Source organism: Cupressus sempervirens, chromosome 1, assembly GCF_028749045.1.
Source record: "Cupressus sempervirens isolate cs-2001-9-10 chromosome 1, ASM2874904v1, whole genome shotgun sequence".
NCBI lineage: Eukaryota > Viridiplantae > Streptophyta > Pinopsida > Cupressales > Cupressaceae > Cupressus > Cupressus sempervirens.
Window position 1 is genome coordinate 279,449,417 of NC_143118.1, and position 23,281 is coordinate 279,472,697.

Consider the following 23,281-nt stretch of genomic DNA (forward strand, 5'->3'; position numbering starts at 1 on the left):
TGATATCACTATCATTGGTGGATGATTTAGAACTCACTTTGTCATATGAACTCATTTGAATGTTTACAATACTTTTTTCATTTGAATTATCCATCGTTCATAGCCCAAAAACCTTCATGATGGGCCTAAATTTCAAATTCCTCATTATTTCAAAAAAAATTGGCATTGACCTATAATATTTAACTCTTCAAAGAATAATTTTCAAACATGATTAAATTTTCTTTGACAAGTACACTTGATAATCTTATTAGGAATTGATTTCAAAATGTTAGTATCAATATCAATCAAATATTTTGATCTTCTAAAATGAATTCTAGAAGGTGTTATAATCTCTTCCATTTCCTCACCATTTTTAACATCAACATAAGGTTAAGTATTTTTTGTAGCTTGGACTAAAGAGGATGTGCCTTAGCAATAAGATGCAAATGATGGAATATCACTTACTTGATGTGTTGATGTTGTTCCTTCAACATGACATGATGGAGTGTGTACATCGTTAGATGTAAAAATTAGTGTCTCTTCAATATGATATGATGATATGACTCCAACATTGGAAGATGACATAGCTTTACAATTAAATTGTGTTCTTGAGTGTAAGAGTCTCATTCATTCTCTTTGTCTTTCCAATTCTTCCTCTTTGTTTTTTTATATTGGTGGTTTGTGTTCCTCTTCAAAATAAAATTCTTCATTATTTAATTGCAATTTTCTTTGCCCATGTAGTAGTTTCAATTTATCTCTTTTAATTTCCATACATCTCTCCCTCTCTTCTGTTGTTTGAGTTTTTGGTTCCCTCCATTGCATGATGATGATTTCTAAGTGTCAAATTATTCAAGCATCTAAATTACTTACAATTTGTTAATAACAAATCATTCAAACATACAAACTTTAATCAATTCACTATTTATTAAACAACTTGTCAAATTATAATGAAATTTATCTCTATAGTAACAAAGAATATTTAAAAAGGATAACACTACCTTTTCTATAGAAAGAATGTTAAAAAAGCCTTCAAATAATGTATCCAATGATCAAATTTGGTTTTTGCTAACTTCTAATATCATGAATTTCTATTGGAATAGTAGAGTAGACAACAAATAAAATAGAGAATATGGGTTAGTAGGGACCCAAACTTTTGTTATAACCATTTTTTGATGTTTTCATTTAGTGCGTATGCACTATAAAGCACACACACACACACTATGTGAAAATATCTCTCTCCCTATCCCACACTCTCCCATCCCCTAATCTCTCTCTCTCTCTCTCTCTCTCTCTCTCTCGGTCTCTCGGCACCAAGGTGATTAAACTAAAAACAAAGTGGATCAAGGCATATGGTGTCCTTGTGTAAGACATGTAATGATCCACAAAAAAGATGTTTTAATTTTGTTTTGGTATATAACAAGCAATAATCCTATGTTTGGAAACATAACTTCAGGTGTTCTTATAAACCTAAGTTCACTTAGTCCAAAAGGATCCTAAAATTGTATATTTTGAGTAAATAGGAGTCTTTAATATATTTTTATAATCAATTTCAGTTAATAAGGTTTGTAGAAAGGCAAATTATCAAGTAATAAGACCCTAAGTGAAAAATTGTAAAAGTTCTTAATTTGAAATTTTTGTTTTTGTAAAAATGGTTAGAAAATTCAATATGTATCCTACAACAACAAGTTGTATGTGTGTGATTTAGCTTCACATAAAAAGGTTTATCCATCAAAATTTCTTTTGACTTATTTGAGTTTGAGGATACATACTTTTGCAAAAAAATGTTTCGCATGTGGATCATGATTTTGGCTACTAATCCTCCTTACAACATCTCTTTGATTAGAGAAAATATGTGTGTTATTTGTCCCAAAACCTTCAATCAATGATTTCATAGCTTCTCTAATTTCTTTATCCTTTCATAGTAGTCCATTGCTAAATATCCATAACTCATTTTTTGTTGGATCTTTTAATTTGTCACACCTTACCATGGCTCTCCTTAAAGTACATCTTCCAATTTTCAATATTTTACTTGTCTTTCTCACAAGTCCAACTTTCTTCATTTGGGTACTTATTATTGTCAATATAAGGTCATTTCTTGTGATATTACTATCTTTGGTGCATGATTTAGAACCCACTTTGTCATATGAACTCATTCAAATGATTACAATACTTTTTTAATTTCAATTATCCATCGTTCTTAGCCCAAGAATCTTCATGATGGGCCTAAACTTCAAATTTCTCATCATTTCAAAAAATAATTGGCATTGACCTATTATATTTAATTCTTCAATGAATAATCTCCACATATGATTAAATTTTCTTTGCCAAGTACACTTTCTAATCTTGTCAATAATTGATTTCAAAATGTTAGTATCAATATCAATCAAATATTTTGATCTTCTAAAATGAATTCTAGAAGGTGTTATAATCTCTTCCATTCCCTCAACATTTTGAACATCAAAATAAGGTCAAGTATTTTGTGTACCCTGGATTGAAGATGATGTGCCCTGGCAACAAGATGCAAAAGATGGAATATCACCTACTTGATATGTTGGTGTTGTGCCTTCAACATGACATGATGGAGTGTGTAAATTGTCAAATGTAGAAATTAGTTTCTCTTGAACATGAGATGATGATATGACTCCAACATTGAAAGATGGTGTAGCTTTGTAGTTAATTTGTCTTCTTGAGCACAAGAGTCTCATTTATTCCCTTTGTCTTTCCAATTCTTCCTCTTTGTTTCTTTGTATTGGTGGTTTGTGTTCCTTTTTGAAAAACAATTCTTCATTATTTCATTGCAATTTTCTTTGCCCATATAGTAGTTTCATTTTATCTCTTTTAATTTTCATATGTTACCCCCTCTTCCCTTGTTTGAGTTTTTGGTTTCTTCCATTGCTTGATGATGATTTCGATATGTTAAATTATTCAAACATCTAAATTACTTACAATTTGTAAATAAAAAATCATTCAAATACATATACAAATTATAATAATTTCAATGAATACACAATATATATCAAACAACTTATCAAATTTCTAACCATTTTCAAAAAAAAATTCATTCAAACATACAAATTTTAATGAATTCACTATATATTAAACAACTTGTCAACTTATAATGTAATTTCTCTCTATAGAAAAAAATAATATTTAAAAAGGACAACACTAACCTTTTCTGTAAAAAGAATGCTCCAAAAGCCTTCAAATAGTGTATCGAATGCTTGAATTTGATATTTTCTAGCTTCCAATAGCATGAAAGAATGTTAAGAAAGCTTTCAAATAGGGTATCCAATGATTAAATTTGGTGTTTGCTAGCTTCCAATATCATGAAACCAATGTTTTCTATTGGAAGAGTTGAGTAGGAAATAGATAAAAAAGATAATATGGGTCAATAGTTGTGAGGCCTCGCCCCGACCCATCCTAGCACCGAGGATACATTATTATCTTGATACTCATGCTTTGTTATGACAGAACATTATTGGATACATTGAACATTGTTAAGTTATTTTACGATGTGTGATGCTTACTTAAGTTATTTGATTTTTCCATTTAATGCTTATAAATATGTATAATGATGAAGAAAATGTATGCAATGCTAACACATTTAGTTATGCAAGTCAGAAGGTTAGAAATATGAGTAGAATTAGATAAATAATTATTTATTGAGAAATGGATGCTTTAATTTATATAATTCCACTAATATGTAATTCACATTATGCATGTGGTTTTGGACCTACTGATGTGTGCAATGAGTGTGCAAGAAAATTAGCCGAGACAACTCAACGGAAAAGCGGAGCTAGACTACTTGTTAATTTTGTGCTAACCATATATTGTAATTATTTAAAGGTTGTAAATTGATCTTACTATTCTCCTAACTTTTAATTGTTCCTAATAAGCCTTTAAAAGCTTAGAAAAATTAAATTTAAGTACCCCTATGGGTAAGGGTATGGGTGGGGGTACTTTCCAACCCTTTAGCCTCCTAAGTTGACTCTTCGGGTCTCTTAAAAACCCTATTATAGGCTGATTTCGAAAATGGGTTGCTCTTTACTTGGGTTAGTGAAACCAAACCTCCATCTTGAGTTACTTGAAGCTTAGTGGAGTTAAGGACCATACTTAGAGGCATTTTTGGGGGAGTTTAGTTTTGTCACCCAATCCTCTAGTTTTGGAGGAAGTCTTGAAGATTGAAGGAAGAAAGGGAAACTCTTCTCAAACCACCATTGCCATAACTTTTTTTTTATGAAGGTAGGAGTTCTTCACTCCATGAATGGTTCTTTATGTGTGTTCTTGTTTTAAATCTTGCTTGAATCATGTTTGAGACATTGTGTAGATATGTATTTCTTGTTTGTGTGTTGGGGATGGATTTGGGAGGGATTTTATCTTGTTTCTTTTGATGTTATTCATATGCCTTCTTGGTGTGTTGATTGTTTTTGAGAGGTTTTCATGGGGATGTTTTTGGCAACACTCACCCTTGGATAGGGAAGAAATGGCCATGTTGGGGAAAGGGCATTAGTTGGAACTCAATAGTGTAGACTCTCCTCTCATGGAGAGAGGAGGGAGAAAGGGTAGGGTGTATGGGCCCCTACTTGTCATCCCATACCTTGTTGTTATTGAGAATTCTTGAATGTGGAAAAGAATGAAAATCCTTGGGAATATAGCCTCGAAAGGGCCTTGTGAAGGAATGGAAGTTCTTGAAGTTTTAGCCCTGAAAGGGCTAAGTGAAGGTATGGTGATTGACTTCTCCTATTGAGAAAATCCACCTTTCCCCTATATTGGTTCATTGTTGGACCTATTGTGCAACCGGGTGGGAATGCATGTTCATTTTGCTTATCTCCTTGTGTTGTTATCTCCATGTTGGTTCTTGTCTCTTTCATGTTTTTCCTTGATGAAATGTAGACATTTGACAAAAGTTCTCTTGTGGAATCCTTGAAGAAAACTCATTGAATTGTAATATTTTGTAAGTTGTAATTGATTTTGATGTAGTGGCAAAGACATCAAGTTTTCTTACTAGTTCTTTCCCGATGGAGCCTTGAACCAAGATGAATAATAGAGGAAAGAAAAAGATTATGAAATTCTTCTTGCAATGCTCTCATGCATTTCCAAACTTTGGCATATGTATGTGAGAAAATTAGAATGATAGTAAATGTCTTGAATTGGGAAATTCTGAGTTTCAATTATGATAATGAAAGGAAAATGGACGTGTTGAAGTTTCATTTCAATGTTTTGAACAATAACATGTTAGAATAATAATCTCACATTGTGATCACCAAGCTGGTACATTCATTGTTAAGTTCCATTAGTAATACAATTGAGTTTGATAAGAATTATTCATCACTTTTTCTTTAATTCTTAATTTAGGTTCATGATTCCTTGATAGGATTCACAAAGTTAAATACTTCATTGCCAAGTTTCATTTTGAATATAAAAAATTGATCTAAAGATCATGTATTCCATAAATTCAAAAAGAAGGAAGATTCACCTTGTGATGTAGTGAACAAATAAATCATAAATTATAAGATGTAAGACACAAACATACCCCTTGCATAACCTTGGAATATGATACTTGTTATAGAAGTCCATGTTGTCATTAGATTAGAATGCACTAATGAGATAAAGATGAATATATATCAAAGGGATCTATGCCAACACTTAGTAAAATTGGCTTTCCAAATGTGAACCTACAGGCCAAAAAAACCCTCTTTGGAAAATGTATGGAGAAGCCTTAAAATTCCCATGTCACAGAGAATATTCCATTTAATATCCTTCCTTGTATTGCAAATTAAAAATCATTGTTATTTCATTTTATAATATAACTTTAATAAGTTTGAATATAAAGCATCTATATTTATATATGTTATTGCTTTTAAAATACATCTCTCAACTATAAAACTTTTGGCATTTAATTCCATAGAACTTGATGCTAGTTTAATCACATAGAAAAGATTATAAATTAAACTTTACACCCACCTGTCAGCTAGCACAGGGGGTCGACCCATCATGAGGGAGGGCAGAATTAGGTTAAAATCTCCTTTCATTTAGCGCACGTCATGTCTTCTCTGCAATTAGCGCCGACCTTGCTTCATTTAAAAGAGGGAAGGGGGGGGGCAAGTAATGTTTAAATTTGTGAAAGGGACGTACTTACTCACTGTCCCCCATGATCTTCCCCAACGCACTATCTTCCTCCTGTGTGACGTCTTCCCACATGAGATGGGGGACATGCCTACCACACGCAAGCTTTGGGCCCACATGGAACAGGCCTAGGGTGGGTAGGCATAGCCTAGGTTTAGCGTGGGGTAGGTGCAGTAGAGTTAGGCCTGCGGTGGAGTCATTGTCAGCGCGCAGGACAGTATGGGGTGGCATGTAGGGTACGTATATGGACTTTGGGTGGCTAGGGTATAGTTCAGGCCAGGACGGTTTAGTTAGTATGTTAGTTGTTTAGGTTAGTATGTTAGTTTTCTTAGATGTTAGGTTAACATTATATTTATTAGTATTTATTTTAGTTTCTTTTGGTTTTTAGTTAAATTTATTATTTAAGATTAGATTAAGTTGTTTCAATTTTAAGTATAATTAGGATAGGTTAAAATTTAATTTAAGTTAATTTATTTTAGTAGTCAAGGTTCATTCTGGTTAATGTTTATGTTTAGTTAGTAGAGATATATGTTAATTTAAACATGGATTAGTTGTTATTGTTATTTTGACCAGTAGTATTCTATGCTAGTGTATTAGATGTTTAATTAAGTTATAGATTGGTCATTTTAAATTAAGTATGGCATTAATCGGTAAACTAAATTGTAATTTGATAGCATTAGGAGGTAATGTATTGATGTAAGAAATGATGTTAATATTAAATTAGTTATTTTAAAAGTTTTAACTTGGAAAATTGAATATAGTAATTTAAACAAAATTGAGGTCTCATTAATTAGTTTTATTCCATTATGAGCTTCATTGATTAATTTTAATATGGACTTAAATTGCGACAATTTGAATAAAGCTTAGTTTAAATTATAGATTTAATTGAATTAAACCTAGTCGAAATGTCTATTGTAAATGATAAGTTAATGAGTTAGTTAGGTTTGGTTTAAGTTATTCATGTAGTTAGCTTGGTTGAATAGTAAAATTTTATCTGATCTTCTAAAATTTTGGGATTTCCCAGTATGGTTAATGGTTTAGAATTTCATGTTGATCAAGTTATTAAAGTTATTAGAGAGCCTAACTGAATTGACCGCCTTTAGGGTTGGTGATTTAATTCCCATAATTAAATTGCATCATTAAAACAAATTGATGAATTATGACTTGGTTAAATAGATTAATCATCTAATTTAATTAATGGAATTACTTAAAGACTTTCAGTTCACCCGATTAATCTCTTTCTCGAAAAGATCTAGCAAAGTCCTAATCTTGTTAATTGTCTATGGTAATCTTGCTTTTAGCTTCTTAGTACCTTGACTATTTGAATCCTAAAAAAAAACCACCCCTCTGGCAATCCACTCCATTATGGTTAAACATCTAAACCCTTGTTGACTGTATTATTTTATTGGATCATAGTACTTTAAAAAAAAAAAAAAAAAAAATTGTGTTTGTTTTTGCCCCTTACTTTTTGGGCATGATATTTTGGTATCAAAGCCCGTGTTTCAACACTAGGAACCTAAAACTATTATGCTTCTGAACTTAACTAAATTTTTTTTTTTTATGAAGGATGTCTCCTATTACACGGAGCAATCGACAAGGTAGAGGTTATAGGGTGAGAGGTGGTAGAGCAGGACAAGAGGATGGACCTCCACCTCTGCCACCACCTCAACCTCCACCACCACCGAACCTGAACTAGGACATTATAGATGCACTTCAGACTTTGATCTGTGTAGTTCAAGAGAGAGTAGTACTTGTAGTTTAGCCAGGTCAGTAGATCCTAGTTGTGGAAGTAGAGGGACTTGGAGGAGGCAGACCTAGAGTTTGAGAGAGGACTAGGAGTCCCCCACCGAGAGAGTTAGAGGGACAGGGTGAGCACGAGGAAGAGTCAATGCACCAGAGAATACAACCACTAGACAGACCTCCTAGACATATAGGAGATGATAGAGAATTGATTCGACTCAGGCCACCTTGATTTACTAGTTCCACTGAGGGGATAGCAGCAGAGGCATGGTTATAGAGCCTACAACAGTGCTTTGAATTACGTCCGTATGGGAGTAATCTAAAGGCATGACTAGCAGTTCATCAGTTGAGAGGAGATGCCTCCAATTGGTGGCATTAGGAGGAGACCATTGGAGGAGTGAGCATGGATACCCTCACCTGGGAGTCATTCCTAGAGAGGTTCAGGGAGAGGTACCTGTCTGAGCACTTCAGGCAGAAGCAGATAGAGGAATTTCATTCACTACATCAGAGGGGTCTCACCGTGGCTCAGTATGAGAGAAGGTTTCTCGAGTTCCTTCCTTATGTCGAGTACATGAAAGATGAGAAACTACGAGTGCATTGATTTATCATGGGCCTGAATTTTTAACTTCAAGGTCCAGTTCGCATGGCCTTTCCTACCACCTTTAGACAGGTTGTTGAGATGGCACTAGTGGCAGAGGACACTCGAGGTAGACAAGAGTCACGGGATCGGTCTCAGAACCGAAACTCTACCCAACAAAAACCCCCTTGGAAAGGGAATTAGAACTACTCGGCAGGGTCCTCTAAGGGCCAACAGCCTCAGCAGTAGAAACCCCAGCAGCAGCAGAAACCCTCACAGGGTTATCAGGGCTCCAAGCCCAAGTAGTGGCATTCACAGGGTTTGAGGTAGGATCAAAAAGTATAGGCCCCACAGTCATAGCCAGTGAAGACTCACTAGTCTTCTAGGGGTGGATTCAGTAGATCTAGCAGGTCAGGAGGCCCATAGCAATCTAGATCACAGGGTACCCGATCCTATACATGAGGTCCATGTTACATTTGTGGTGGCATGGGGCATATTTATAGAGAGTGTTCTCAGGGACAATCCTTTAGTGGTTAGAGAGGGGCATTTTCAGAGCTGATAGTTGGTGATGTAGGCAGATCTCACAGAGTGTTTGCAGTGGTTGATAACTGCCAGGCCGAGCATCAAGCCATAGTTATTGAGGCTACAGGTAGTATACGAGGTAACATGGTTACTATTTTATTTGATTCTGGAGCTACTGATTCATTTATATCTCCTTTCATCGTGGAGCATTGCGGGCTTGTGGTAGTTAGTCAGGATGTCAGCTAGGAGGTAGAGTTAGCCTCATGAGCCAGAGTGTCAGTCAGTTCCATAGTGCATAGTTTCCCGATTCAGATTGGAGACATGTCTACGATGTCTGATCTACGTATTACCCCTCTAGGTTCTTATGATGTTGTTCTTGACATGGATTGGTTGTATGCCCACAGCACCAAGATGGATTGTTGACAAAAGAGAGTGGAATTTGTGGATGAGTATGGTATCTCTAAAGTGATCCTTGGGGTTGAGAGACTCATATCCCTTCATATGATCTCCGCTATGCAGCTTGGACGGTGCATGCGGAAGGGATGTCAGTTGTTCGCTATCACCATCAGTGACAGGGAGGAAGATCTTGAGGGGGAGCCATCCCTTGATGATTTTCCTATTTTGTACGAGTTTGCAGATGTATTTCCTTCAGAGCTCCCTGGTAGGCCTCCACCTAGAGTAGTGGATTTTCATATTGATCTTGTGCCAAGAGTAGAGCTAGTGTCGAGAGCACCGTACAGGATGACTACTCATGAGCTTAGTGAACTTAAGATTCAGTTAGAGGAACTCTTAGAGAAGGGGCATATTCAACCCAGTGTGTCACCTTGGGGCACACTAGTGATCTTCGTTAAGAAGAAGAATGGGTCACTTAGGTTGTGTATTGATTATCGGCAATTGAACAAAGTAACCATCAAGAACTGATACCCTCTTCCTAGGATTGATGACCTCTTTGATTAGTTGCAGGGCGCTCGAGTATTTTCAAAGATTGATCTCAAGTCAGGCTATCATCAGTTGAGGATTATGGATATTGATATTCCTAAGACTGCATTTCGTACTAGGTATGGTCACTACAAGTTCACTGTGGTACCATTTGGCCTCACGAATGCTCCAGTTGTATTCATGAGCCTCATGAATGGAGTATTTCATACCTTTTTGGATAAGTTCATGGTTGTTTTCTTGGATGACATCTTCATTTATTCACGTGATGAGAAGGAGCACGAAGAGCACTTGAGACAGGTATTGCAAAAATTGAGGGAGAACCAGTTGTTTGGCAGCTTGTCAAAGTGTGCATTCTTTAGACTTGAGATACATTATTTGGGTCATGTCATATCAAGTGATGGTGTCTCAGTGGACCCATCAAAGATTAGGGCCATCATGGATTGGCCAGCACCCACCAGTGTCATTGAGGTGAGGAGCTTTATGGGACTAGTAGGGTATTATCAATGCTTCATTGCAGGATTCTTTAGATTGGCACATCCCATCACATCTCTTCAAAGGAAGGGAAAGAAGTATGAGTGGACAGAGAAGTGTGATAGAGCTCAAGAGAGCCCTCACTAGTGCATCGATTCTTGTAGTACTCGACCCATCCGCAGATTTCATGGTGTGCACTAATGCATCTTTGGATGGTATAGGGGTAGTCCTTATGTAGGATGGCCGACCCATTTCCTTTGGGTCTAGGAAGTTGAAGACTCATGAACTCAACTACCCTACCCACAACCTAGAGCTTGCGGCAGTAGTTCATGGCTTAGTGAGGTGGCGACACTTTCTTCTAAGTCATAGATTTGAGCTTCATTCTGACCACCAGAGCTTACAGTACATATTCACACAACCAAACCTTAATGCTAGGCAGAGAAGGTGGATGGAGTTCCTTTGTGAGTACGATTTTGATGTTCATTACATCAAAAGGAAATAGAATGTATTTGCAGATGCCTTAAGTAGAAGGCACCATGAGTTATCATCTATGACTACTTGTACTGATTTGAGGGAAAGGATTCTTCAGCACTTGCCAGTGGATGAGCTTTATTCAGAGGTTAGTTAGGTGATTAGTTATCAGAGACCCTCAGAAGGGAAGTATTTCAGAGTATTCCTTGGAGTCCGATGAACTCTTGTGCCATAGAAGATGTGTGTATGTACCCCTCACTGGGGAGTTGCATGAGTTCATTATACTTGAGGCTCATAGAGTACCTTATGCAGCACACCCCAGTGTTAAGAAGTTACATGCAGATTTGAGGCAGTTATATCATTGGCCAAGCATGAGAGTGCATATTGCTAACATAGTTGCGAGATGCCTCGAGTGTCAGAGGGTGAAGTTAGAGCATCGGCATCCTAATGGGCTCCTTCAGCCTCATGAGATCGTTGAGTGGAAGTGAAATGTTATATCTATGGACTTTATTGTTGGTCTCCCCTTGTCATCTCATCGCCATGATGCCATTTTAGTGACAGTTGACACATTGACCAAGGTTTCCCACTTCTCTCTCGTGTGTACTACATATACATCATGAAACATAGCGCAGGTATTTCTATGGGATATTGTTAGACTTCATGGCGTTCCCCATAAGATCATCTCTGATAGGGACCCTTTGTTCACCTCATCTTTTTGGAGAGAGTTGCAGTTAGCATTGGGCACTAGGCTCAATTTTAGTATAGCATACCATCCTCAAACTGATGGGAAGACCGAGTGAGTGAATCAGGTTTTGGAGGACATGTTACGTATGTACGTGATGGACCATCAGGTCAAGTGGGAGGAATACCTACATCTTGTTGAGTTTGCCTATAACAATGGGCACCATTCTTCCATAGGTATGCCACCTTATGAGGCCTTGTATGGAAGACCTTGCAGGATGTCATTGAGTTGGGACAGGATCGAGGACCGAATATCTATTGGCCCTTAGTTGGTTAAGGAGATGGAGCAGTAGGTGACTCTGATTAGACAACACCTAAGAGAGGCACATGATCGACAGAAGAAGTATGCAGATGCGAATAGGATAGATCGAGAATATCAGGTTGGCAATAGAGTTTTCTTGAGGGAGCAACCACATAAGAGTCCAATTTGATTTGGAAAGGGCTCTAAGTTGGCAGCCCAGTTCGTTGGACTGTTCGAGATCCTAGAGTGGATAGGACCAGTTGCCTACCGTTTAGCCCTACCACCTAGCCTATCATGCATCCATGATGTGTTTCACATTTCTGTACTTAGAGAATATATTTATGATGAGTCTCATATTATAAATTGGGATGCTTTGCAGGTGGAGTTGGATGGCCAGTTAGCGCTACAGCCCATCTGTATTATTGCCCGATGGACCCTAGCACTTCGAGGTCGAGAGCTGGACCAGGTTAGAGTCCAGTGGGATTGCTACGATGAGGTTACGGCTTCTTGGGAGGATGCAGCAGAGATGTGAGCATAGTACCCTTATCTTTTTGATGAACTCCAGGAGGAAGTTTATGCCTAGTGGGGGAGGATGTGAGGCCTTGCCCCGACCCATCCTAGCACCGAGGATACATTATTATTTTGATACTCTTGCTTTGTTATGACAAAACATTATTGGATACATTGAACATTGTTAAGCTATTTTATGATGTGTGATGCTTACTTCAGTTATTTGATTTTGCCATTTAATTCTTATAAATATGTATAATGATGAGGAAAATGTATGCAATGCTAACACATTTAGTTATGCAAGTCGGAAGGTTGGAAATATGAGTAGAATTAGATAAAAAATTATTTATTGAGAAATGGATGCTTTAATTTATATAATTCCTCTAATATGTAATTCACATTATGCATGTGGTTTTGGACCTACTGATGTGTGCAATGAGTGTGTAGGAAAATTAGCTGAGACAACTCAACAGAAAAGCGGAGCTAGATTACTTGTTAATTTTGTACTAACCGTATATTGTAATTCTTTAAAGGTTGTAAATTGATCTTACTATTATCCTAACTTTTAATTGTTCCTAATAAGCCTTTAAAGGCTTAGAAACATTAAATTTAAGTACCCCTATGGGTAAGGGTATGGGTGGGGGTACTTTCCAACCCTTTAGCCTCCTAAGTTGACTCTTAGGGTCTCTTAAAAACCCTATTATAGGCTGATTTCGAAAATGGGTTGCTCTTTACTTGGGTTAGTGAAACCAAACCTCCATCTTGAGTTACTTGAAGCTTAGTGGAGTTAAGGACCATACTTAGAGGCATTTTTGGGGGAGTTTAGTTTTGTCACCCAATCCTCTAGTTTTGGAGGAAGTCTTGAAGATTGAAGAAAGAAAGGGAAGCTCTTCTCAAACCACCATTGCCATAACTTTTTTTTTTTATGAAGGTAGGAGTTCTTCACTCCATGAATGGTTCTTTATGTGTGTTCTTGTTTTAAATCTTGCTTGAATCATGTTTGAGACATTGAGTAGATATGCATTTCTTGTTTGTGTGTTGGGGATGGATTTGGGAGGGATTTTATCTTGTTTCTGTTGATGTTATTCGTATGCCTTCTTGGTGTGTTGATTGTTTTTGAGAGTTTTTCATGGGGATTTTTTTGGCAACACTCACCCTTGGATAGGGAAGAAGTGACCATGCTTGGGGAAAGGGCATTAGTTGGACCTCAATAGTGTAGAGTCTCCTCTCATGGAGAGAGAAGGGAGAAAGGGTAGGGTGTATGGGCCCCTACTTTTCATCCCATACCTTGTTGTTATTGAGAATTATTGAATGTGGAAAATAATGGAAATCCTTGTGGATATAGCCTCGAAAGGGCCCTGTGAAAGAATGGAAGTTCTTGAAGTTTTAGCCCCGAAAGGGCTAAGTGAAGGTATGGTGATTGACTTCTCCTATTGAGAAAATCCACTTTTCCCCTATATTGGTTCATTGTTGGACCTATTGTGCAACCGGGTGGGAATGCATGTTCATTTTTCTTATCTCCTTGTGTTGTTATCTCCATGTTGGTTCTTGTCTCTTTCATGTTTTTCCTTGATGAAATGTAGACATTTGACAAAAGTTCTCTTGTGGAATCGTTGAAGAAAACTCATTGAATTGTAATATTTTGTAAGTTGTAATTGATTTTGATGTAGTGGCAAAGACATCAGGTTTTCTTACTGGTTATTTCCCGATGGAGCCTTGAACTAGGATGAATAATAGAGGAAAGAAAAAGATTATGAAATTCTTCTTGCAATGCTCTCATGCATTTCCAAACTTTGGCATATGTATGTGAGAAAATTAGAATGATAGTAAATCTCTTGAATTGGGAAATTCTGAGTTTCAATTATGATAATGAAAGGCAAATGGACGTGTTGAAGTTTCATTTCAATTTTTTGAACAATAAGATGTTATAATAATAATCTTACATTGTGATCACCAAGATGGTACATTCATTGTTAAGTTCCATTAGTAATACAATTGAGTTTGATAAGAATTATTCATCACTTTTTTTTTTAATTCTAAATTTAGGTTCATGATTCCTTGATAGGATTCACAAAGTTAACTCTTTCATTGCCAAGTTTCATTTTGAATATAAAAAATTGATCTAAAGATCATGTATTCCTTAAATTCATAAAGAAGGAAGATTCACCTTGTGATGTAGTGAACAAATAAATCATAAATTATAAGATGTAAGACACAAACATACCCCTTGCATAACCTTGGAATATGATACTTGTTATAGCAATCCACGTTTTCATTAGATTAGAATGCACTAATGAGATAAAGATGAATATATATCAAAGAGATCTATGCCAACACTTAGTAAAATTGGCTTTCAAAATGTGCACCTACAGGCCAAAAAAACCCTCTCTGGAAAATTTATGGAGAAGCCTTAATATTCCCATGTCGCAGAGAATATTCCATGTAATATCCTTCCTTGCATTGCAAATTAAAAATCATTGTTATTCCATTTTATAATATAACTTTAATAAGTTTGAATATAAAGCATCTATATTTATATATGTTATTGCTTTCAAAATACATCTCTCAACTATAAAACTTTTGGCATTTAATTCCATAGAACTTGATGCTAGTCGAATCACATAGAAAAGATTAAAAATTAAACTTTACACCCATCTGTCAGCTACCACAGGGGGTCGACCCATCATGAGGGAGTGCAGAATTAGGTTAAAATCTCCTTTCATTTAACGCACGTCATGTCTTCTCTGGAATTAGCGCTGACCTTGCTTCATTTAAAAGAAGGAGTGGGGGGGGCAAGTGATGTTTAAATTTGTAAGAAGGGATGTACTTACTCCCTGTCCCCCATGATCTTCCCCAATGCAAGGTCTTCCCCCTATGTGACATCTTCCCACACGGGACGGGGGACAGGCCTACCATGCACAGGCTTTGGACCCACAAGGAACAGGCCTAGGGTGGGCGGGCATAGCCTGGGTTTAGCGTGGGGTAGGTGCAGTAGAGTCAGGCCTGCGTTGGAGTCATTGTTAGCGTGTAGGACAGTATGGGGTGGCGTGTAGGGTATGTATATGGACTTAGGGTGGCTAGGGTATAGTTCAGGCTGGGATGGTTTAGTTAGTATGTTAGTTGTTTAGGTTAGTATGTTAGTTTGCTTAGATGTTAGGTTAACATTATATTTATTAGTATTTGTTTTACTTTATTTTTGTTTTTAGTTAAATTTATTATTTAAGATTAGATTAAGTTGTTTCAATTTTAAGTATAATTAGGATAGTTTAAAATTTAATTTAAGTTAATTTATTTTAGTAGTCAAGGTTCGTTCTGGTTAATGTTTATGTTTAGTTAGTAGAGATATATGTTAATTTAAATTTGGATTAGTTGTTATTTTTATTTTGACCAGTAGTATTCTATGCTAGTGTATTAGATGTTTAATTAAGTTATAGATTGGTCATTTTAAATTAAGTATGGCATTAATCGGTAAACTAAATTGTAATTTGATAGCATTAGGAGGTAATGTATTGATGTAAGAAATGATGTTAATATTAAATTAGTTATTTTAAAAGTTTTAACTTGGAAAATTGAATATAGTAATTTAAAAAAAATTGAGGTCTCATTAATTAGTTTTATTCCATTACGAGCTTCATTGATTAATTTTAATATGGACTTAAATTGCGACAATTTGAATAAAGGTTAGTTTAAATTATAGATTTAATTGAATTAAACCTAGTCGAAATGTCTATTGTAAATGATAAGTTAATGAGTTAGTTAGGTTTGGTTTAAGTTATTCACGTAGTTAGCTTGGTTGAATAGTAAAATTTTATCTGATCTTCTAAAATTTTGGGATTTCCCAGCATGGTTAATGGTTTAGAATTTCATGTTGATCAAGTTATTAAAGTTATTAGGGATCCTAACTGAATTGACCACCTTTAGGGTTAGTGATTTAATTCCCATAATTAAATTTCATCATTAAAAAAAATTGATGAATAATGACTTTGGTTAAATAGATTAATCATCTAATTTCATTAATGGAATTACTTAAAGACTTTCAGTTCACCCAATTAATCTCTTTCTCGAAAAGATCTAGCGGAGTCCAAATCTTGTTAATTTTCTATGGTAATCTTGCTTTTAGCTTCTTAGTACCTTGAATATTTGAATCCTAAAAAAAAAAACCACCCCTCCTGCAATCCACTCCATTGTGGTTAAACATCTAAACCCTTGTCAATTGTATTATTTTATTGGATCATAGTACTTTTTAAAAAAAAATTATTGTTTTTGTGTGTGTTTTTGCCCCTTACTTTTTGGGCATGACAATGGTGACCCAAACTTTCATTATAGTCATTTTTTGGTGTTTTCATATAGTGTGTATGCACTATAAAGTGCACATGCACTATAGTGCATATACACTATGTGAAAATTCTCTCTCTCCCTATCCCATCCTCTCCCATACCCTAATCTCTCTCTCTGTCCCACTCTCCCTCTCCCTTTCCCTCTCCCTCTCCCTCTCCCTTTTCCCCTACTCTCTCTCTCTCTCTCTCTCTCTCTCTCTCTCTCTCTCTCTCTCTCTCTCTCTCTCTCTCTCTCTCTCTCTCAGGTAGCAAGGTGATTAAACTGAAAACAAAGTGGATCAAGGCATATAGTGACCTTGTGTAAGACATGTAATGATCCCACTAAAAAATGTTTTGATTTTGTTTTTGTATGTAATAAGAAATGATCCTATGTTTGGTCACAAAACTTTAGGTGTGCTTATAAACCTAACTTCACTTAGTCCAAAAGGATTCTAAAATTATATATTTATAGTAAATAGGAGTCTTTAATATATTTTTATAATAAATTTCACTTAATAAGGTTTGTAGAAAGGTAAATGATCAAGTAATAAGGCCATAAGTGAAAAATTGTAAAAGTTGTTAATTTGCAATTTTTGTTGTTGACAACAGTTTATCAAAAGGTGCAATTTTTCACCCAACAGTCCCAACCTTTCATATATTAGTTGTAACTAGTGGAAATGATGTATTTAGGCATCCACACTCTCAAAACAATAGGGGTATGAATTATTTTATAGAGAAGTCAATTTTAAGGAGAAACAAGTAGATTTTTTGAGTATTTAATTTGTGAACAAAATTGTATAAATTGGGTGACTAGATTTGATGTCATGATTAGATAGAGTTCTGAATCCTAATTCCATAGCATTTGATTTAATTTTTTTATAAGATTGGTTGAGTAAACCCTAAAATTGAGGGTTTTAATGGATTTTAGTCCTAGCTTATAACTCCATGGTTAAAATTCAATGGCCTCCTAGATTTTACAAGGTTAGGAGATATACTAATAGATTCCTAAGTTGTAGTTTTGTATTAGAAGATCTAAAGGTCCTATGATCGAGTCCTAGGTTGAATATTCAAATATATTCAACCAATTTGGTGAGGTTTTGTAGGGTATATGAAGAGATGGAATTATAGAACTTGGTAGATGATTGTTTCAAGTTTACATAAGTTAGATCAAGACCTTCCACATCAATTCTTGTTCATAGGAACCCATTCTTTCTATTTTCTAGGTGTTCCAAGCCTCTTTTTAGTTAATTAGGCCTAAGAAGGATGTGTGAGTTTAGGGGTTCTAGAGTATGTTAGAGAATTCAAAGTTGGGGGAATAGATAAAAGGCTAAAAAGGGTAATTGAAGCTATAATTTGTTTGTCAAGTTATTTGGAAAATTTCTAAGTTATTTCCCGAAAACTCATAAAAGTAAAACTAAGAATAATTAGGCCTCTTTGTACATTTGATAATTGTAAAATTTGGGGAATCCAAACTAGAGTGGAATCTTGGTCCTTGTGTATCTATTGAAGTGTTTCAAACATTGGTTGGAGTTAGGGAGTTGGGTAGTGACAATTTCTAAGTCTGTGCCCTAAGATCCAAGGTTGGCTTTTAGAGTCACTTGGTGATGTTTGTGGAGAAGTTAAAAGAAGTTTTTCTAGAATTTTTTGGAAAGTATAAGTGTGGAAAAATGGAGTCTTAGTTAGTCTTGTGAAGGTACAAGATTTCCTTGAAGGATTGAGCGATGAACTCATTCACACTTTTGCTGAAGACCTCTACACCAAGTGGTATTAGAGCCACTAATGTCTAGTGGAAATGATAGAGGAGTATGTTCCCTTGAGGATCACTAATATAGAATTGAAAAAGATTATTAAAGAGCATATGGATAAGATTAAAACCATGATAAAAGAAAACAAGACTATGAGAATAAGGATTGAGAAGTTTAAGGGGCAAGTGTGCAAAGGAGACCATGGAGAATCTGAGGGAGAATAAGAGGAGGAAGATAACTTGCCTCATGTACTTGAAGATTAGAGAATGATTGTAAGATCCCTATAGAGGGTAGGAAAGAAAGAAAAAAGGAGATTTTCCCATGTTTTATGGGAAAATGGAGCTAGAAATATGCATGGAGTTGCTAGAAGCCCTTGAAAACTATTTTGAGTATGAGATCCCTGCAAAGTCAGAAAGTGAAGACAAAATAGTCTAAAATGAAGGTGTAGACATCGAAATTTGATTACACCACTTTGGTAATCCTATTTAGCTATCTCTAAAGGCATCATTAATTGAATTACTATTTAATTAATCCTTTGCCATCCCCTAGCTTATTAATTTAATTAATCATCTATAGTCCTAATTGATAAATAGAATAACCCATCATTTATCAATTAAATCCTATTCTCCTATCTATTTCCAAATCCAAAATTTATTAAAATCATTTTAAATAAATAAAACCCTCAAAACTAATAATCCCTAAACCCTATCCTAAATCCCTCCATTAGCCTAATCCACCCCATCCACCCATACTAACCAAGCTTAGCCACTAACTCACCCAGCCTCATCAATACCATCCACTTGAAAATCTCTAACATCTCTAAAATAATCCTAACCCAAGCCTAACCCATCCCCTAATCATTTGCACATTCCTAAGAAAGCTAAAGACTTCCCTAAACCAAGCTAACATCTCCCCTCAAAATATCCCAACCACCAAGCCATAAAATCTCTTACAAAGACATGAATGACTCTTACAAGCCCATTCATTGCTCTTACAAGCCATTATGAGGGTCTTTATGAGCTTTGAGCCTCCTTTGTTGACCCCTCAATCCCTCTTGCTCTAACCAATGACCCTGTGACATGTGTCACTCCTTGATTGGCTGAAAGGAAGCACAATCCATGTGCTCTCCTCTCATTTAATATAAACCTTCCATGAGCTTTTCCTCATCCTTGCATCGTAGTCCTTAGCCAATAAATTGGATCCCCTCCCAAGAAATTTTATCACAATCTTCAAGCTAAAGTTACCATGTCAGTTTGAGAAGCCAAATCCATACTTTTACATATATCCACACCAAAAATCCTAAATCCATCTCCATTGAAGCATTTTGAAGCTTGAGCATACATCCCAAATCCATATCAAAGGACACCTCTTCAAATCAAGTGATCATCCTCATTGAGAGAGCCTATCCATGGCTCATATTCTCATTTGAGGACCTCACTTTGTCTCATCTCAAGTTTATATTAGTTTTGTTAATAAATGCTTTTAAAAAAATAAATAGATTAGTGTTTCTTGGTAACATATTAGTGTACACAGAAGGGACCAACATTGAGCTAGTAGAACTTCCTTCAAATTGAAAGGATGGAAGAGGAAAACAAACCATATCCACATGGAAGAGGATGATAGAAGAGATGATGAAACAATTTGTTCTTGATGACTATGGAGTTATGATCCATATGAAATTGCAAAATCTTAAATAGAGGGAAATGGATGTGAGCACCTACACCCAAGAGTTTTATACATTGGCTCTTAGGCTAAGATATATGATTTTAAAAAAATATATATTATTAGGTATATAAATGACCTCAAGTACAAAATACAAGATGAACTAAATCTAGCATAAGTGGAATTAGTACACAAATGCTATCAACTTGCTCTTAAGATTAAAGATCAAATCAAGAGGAATAATGATTATAATAAAGGGACAAGAACTAACTTCAAAGGTAGAGAAAGGTTCCAAGGAAGCATTTCAACACCAAGACCTCAAGGAGAGTCAAACAATTAGGATAATGATAAAGACACAAGCTCTAGAGGAAGCTTCAGAGGAGGAAGAGGAAATAGTAGGGGGAAATCAAATGGGAGAGGCAATCATGTGTTCACTGGAAGATGTTTTTCCAACAACCAAATGGGTCATCAGTCCTTCAAATTTCCAAGCAATAGTGGATCAAACACAAGCCACCAAAGCAATGGAAAAGGAGTACAACTTGTCCAAGAGGAGGATTGTCAAAGTGTGACCTCTTACCATTCAAGAATTTCTAGACCTATTGAGCTAGAGCAAGGAGAATGCATCCTATTCAATAGAACACTCTTGAAGATGCCAATGTATAAGGAGCCTCCCCTAAGGAAAACCTTATTCAAGACACACTTCAAGTTAAATGGCAAGGTTTGTAAGGTTATTGTTGATTTTGGTTCAACAAAGAACTTAACACCAATACACATGATTAATAAGCTTGGCTTGAAGAAATGTCCATAGCCAAACCCTTACAAGGTGTCCTGGCCAAATAAGGACCAAAAAACCATAATAAATGAGCAATCTTGGGTAGAAGTTTAGATAGGATAGTATAAAGACAAGGTCTTGGGTCATCCCTAGTTCCACATTGCCTCATAAAGTAGCCTACAAACTGACACCAAAGAAAAATGTAGAAGTGGCTAGGAAAATACAAGGTCTACTAGAGAAGGGTTTTATAAGGAAAGTATCAGCTCTTGTGCTATTCCAATAGTACTTGCTCCAAAGAAGGAAGGTACATGGAGATTTTGCACTTATTCCAGAGAAATCAATAAGATAACTATCAGATATAGGTTCCCAATGCCTATATTTGAAGATATAATGGATTTCTTAGGGAGTGCAAAGTATTTTTCCAAAATTGACTTGAAGAGTGGCTACCATCAGATAAGAATCCGAGAGGAGAATGATTGGAAAAGTGCCTTCAAGACTAATAAAGGATTGTTTGAATGGGTTGAATTGTCCTTTGGCTCGTCCAATGCTCCAAGTACCTTTACGAGGTTAATGAAAGAAGCCTCAAACCTTTCATAAATATTATTATTATTGTTTACTTGGATGATATATTAATTTTTAGTAAAGATAAAGAAGAACATATAATGCATCTTGATAGAAGAGGTTACATGAGGAGCAGTTAAAGATCAATTTCAACAAGCGTGCATTCTTATATGAGGAATTTGTATTCCTTTGGTATGTCATCTCCAAGACAAACCTAAATATGGATCCCTCAAAGGTAGAAGCCATACTAAATTGGCCTACTCCAAGATCATCTAGTGAGGTAAAATGTTTCCATGGCTAATGAGGCTAATGATTGCCTCTATTTTATGATAATTTTAAAATAATTTATTTTAACACTACCAAGACATTTATGAACTTATCTTTAGTTGAACCTATGATTAAGTCATGATAGAACCGTTAACCTATGGGTAGATAGTATGTCATATTTTTCCAATATCATATAGATAATGCAATATTTCATATAACCATCAGAATGTGTGTTCTAATATTTGGATTTAATTTGATTATGCTTGTTTGCAAATATTTTTGCATCATAACTAACATGATAGGGAAGAAGCTAGAGATGGTCGATAACATTCAAAGATGAACATTAAAGTCCAACTACAGTGGAAGAACCATAATGTTATTAGGATACATGGCTGCTACAAAGGAGGAGCCATTATTCTATGATTACAAGGATGAAAAGTTTTTGTATTTCCTCTACGTTTACTATTGTGTTGACTCGGTTATCCAAACTTTATTAATTGTATCATGAACTATTATATTTCCTTCTTTTTCTTTGGAAGATTTGTAGTCAGTTTATTTTCTTTCTTATTTTAGAATAAGTGTCAATCACCTATTTATAGGAATAAGATTGATAGTTTTTGGAAGGTTGGAAGAAATTCTATGAAAGGAAACTGCTGACTCTTGTAGTGAATTATTTTACAGTTTTATGTATTGTTCTCATGTAAGGAATTTTGAAATATAATGAAACAATTCTCAATTTACATTTTGTGTTAGTAGATTACTAGAAGATGACCAAGGGGGCCCACTTGGGAGGTGGACTAGACTAGAGTAGTGTAGATTTACTTCTAGCATTTCTATTATTTCAAATAGAAGTTGTAAGTTTCCTCCTACAGTATCAAACTTTGTGAGTGTTCCTATAGCATCTACGAGAACAGTTATAGGGGATGGTCTAAGTTGGAATATAGGTTAGAATTTAATTTAATTTCTAGCATTCATTTCACTAAAGAGTTAAGTGTGTTAATTTCCTACAACACTAGTGTAGGTTCTTCCCTTGCATTTTACTTTCTTGCAACATAAGCATAATGACTCTTTAAGAAACCTGGTATACATACTATGCTAACCATTTCAAGCATATGTCCCTGGGTTGAAAAATTAAATGCACCTCATGGTAGGGAGAATAATCATTAGATTGAATATACTATTCCTAAGTAAGAACCTAGGTATGATTATAACACACCTATAGTGAGGCAGACCATTTTTGGCACGGGGATGGTGTCATGCTAGGAACATTTTTGGGTCAGAGTTTTTTTAGAGATTTGCAGTCCTAAAAGTTTCTTCACGAGTGTGAAGAATCCAATTACATGCATCAAAGAGAAAGAAAACAAGATGAATATGGTAGATTTCTTCCATTAGAGTCTGTTGATTTGAACAAAGAAATTGAAAAAGAAGTTGAGTTTCCTTTTGAGGATGCAAGGCCTATTTTTCCTACATAATCTTCCTCTAGAGAAAAACCCTTGGACACAAGTGGTCTTCAACCTTTTGCTTAGGTTTTGGCTATATTTCTTGGTAGTTCTAGTCCAAATCCACCTATTATTAACAATCCAGTACTCAATGTTCCTTTTTAGCAGCAACCCCATAATCAAATACCTCCAATAATGGCAT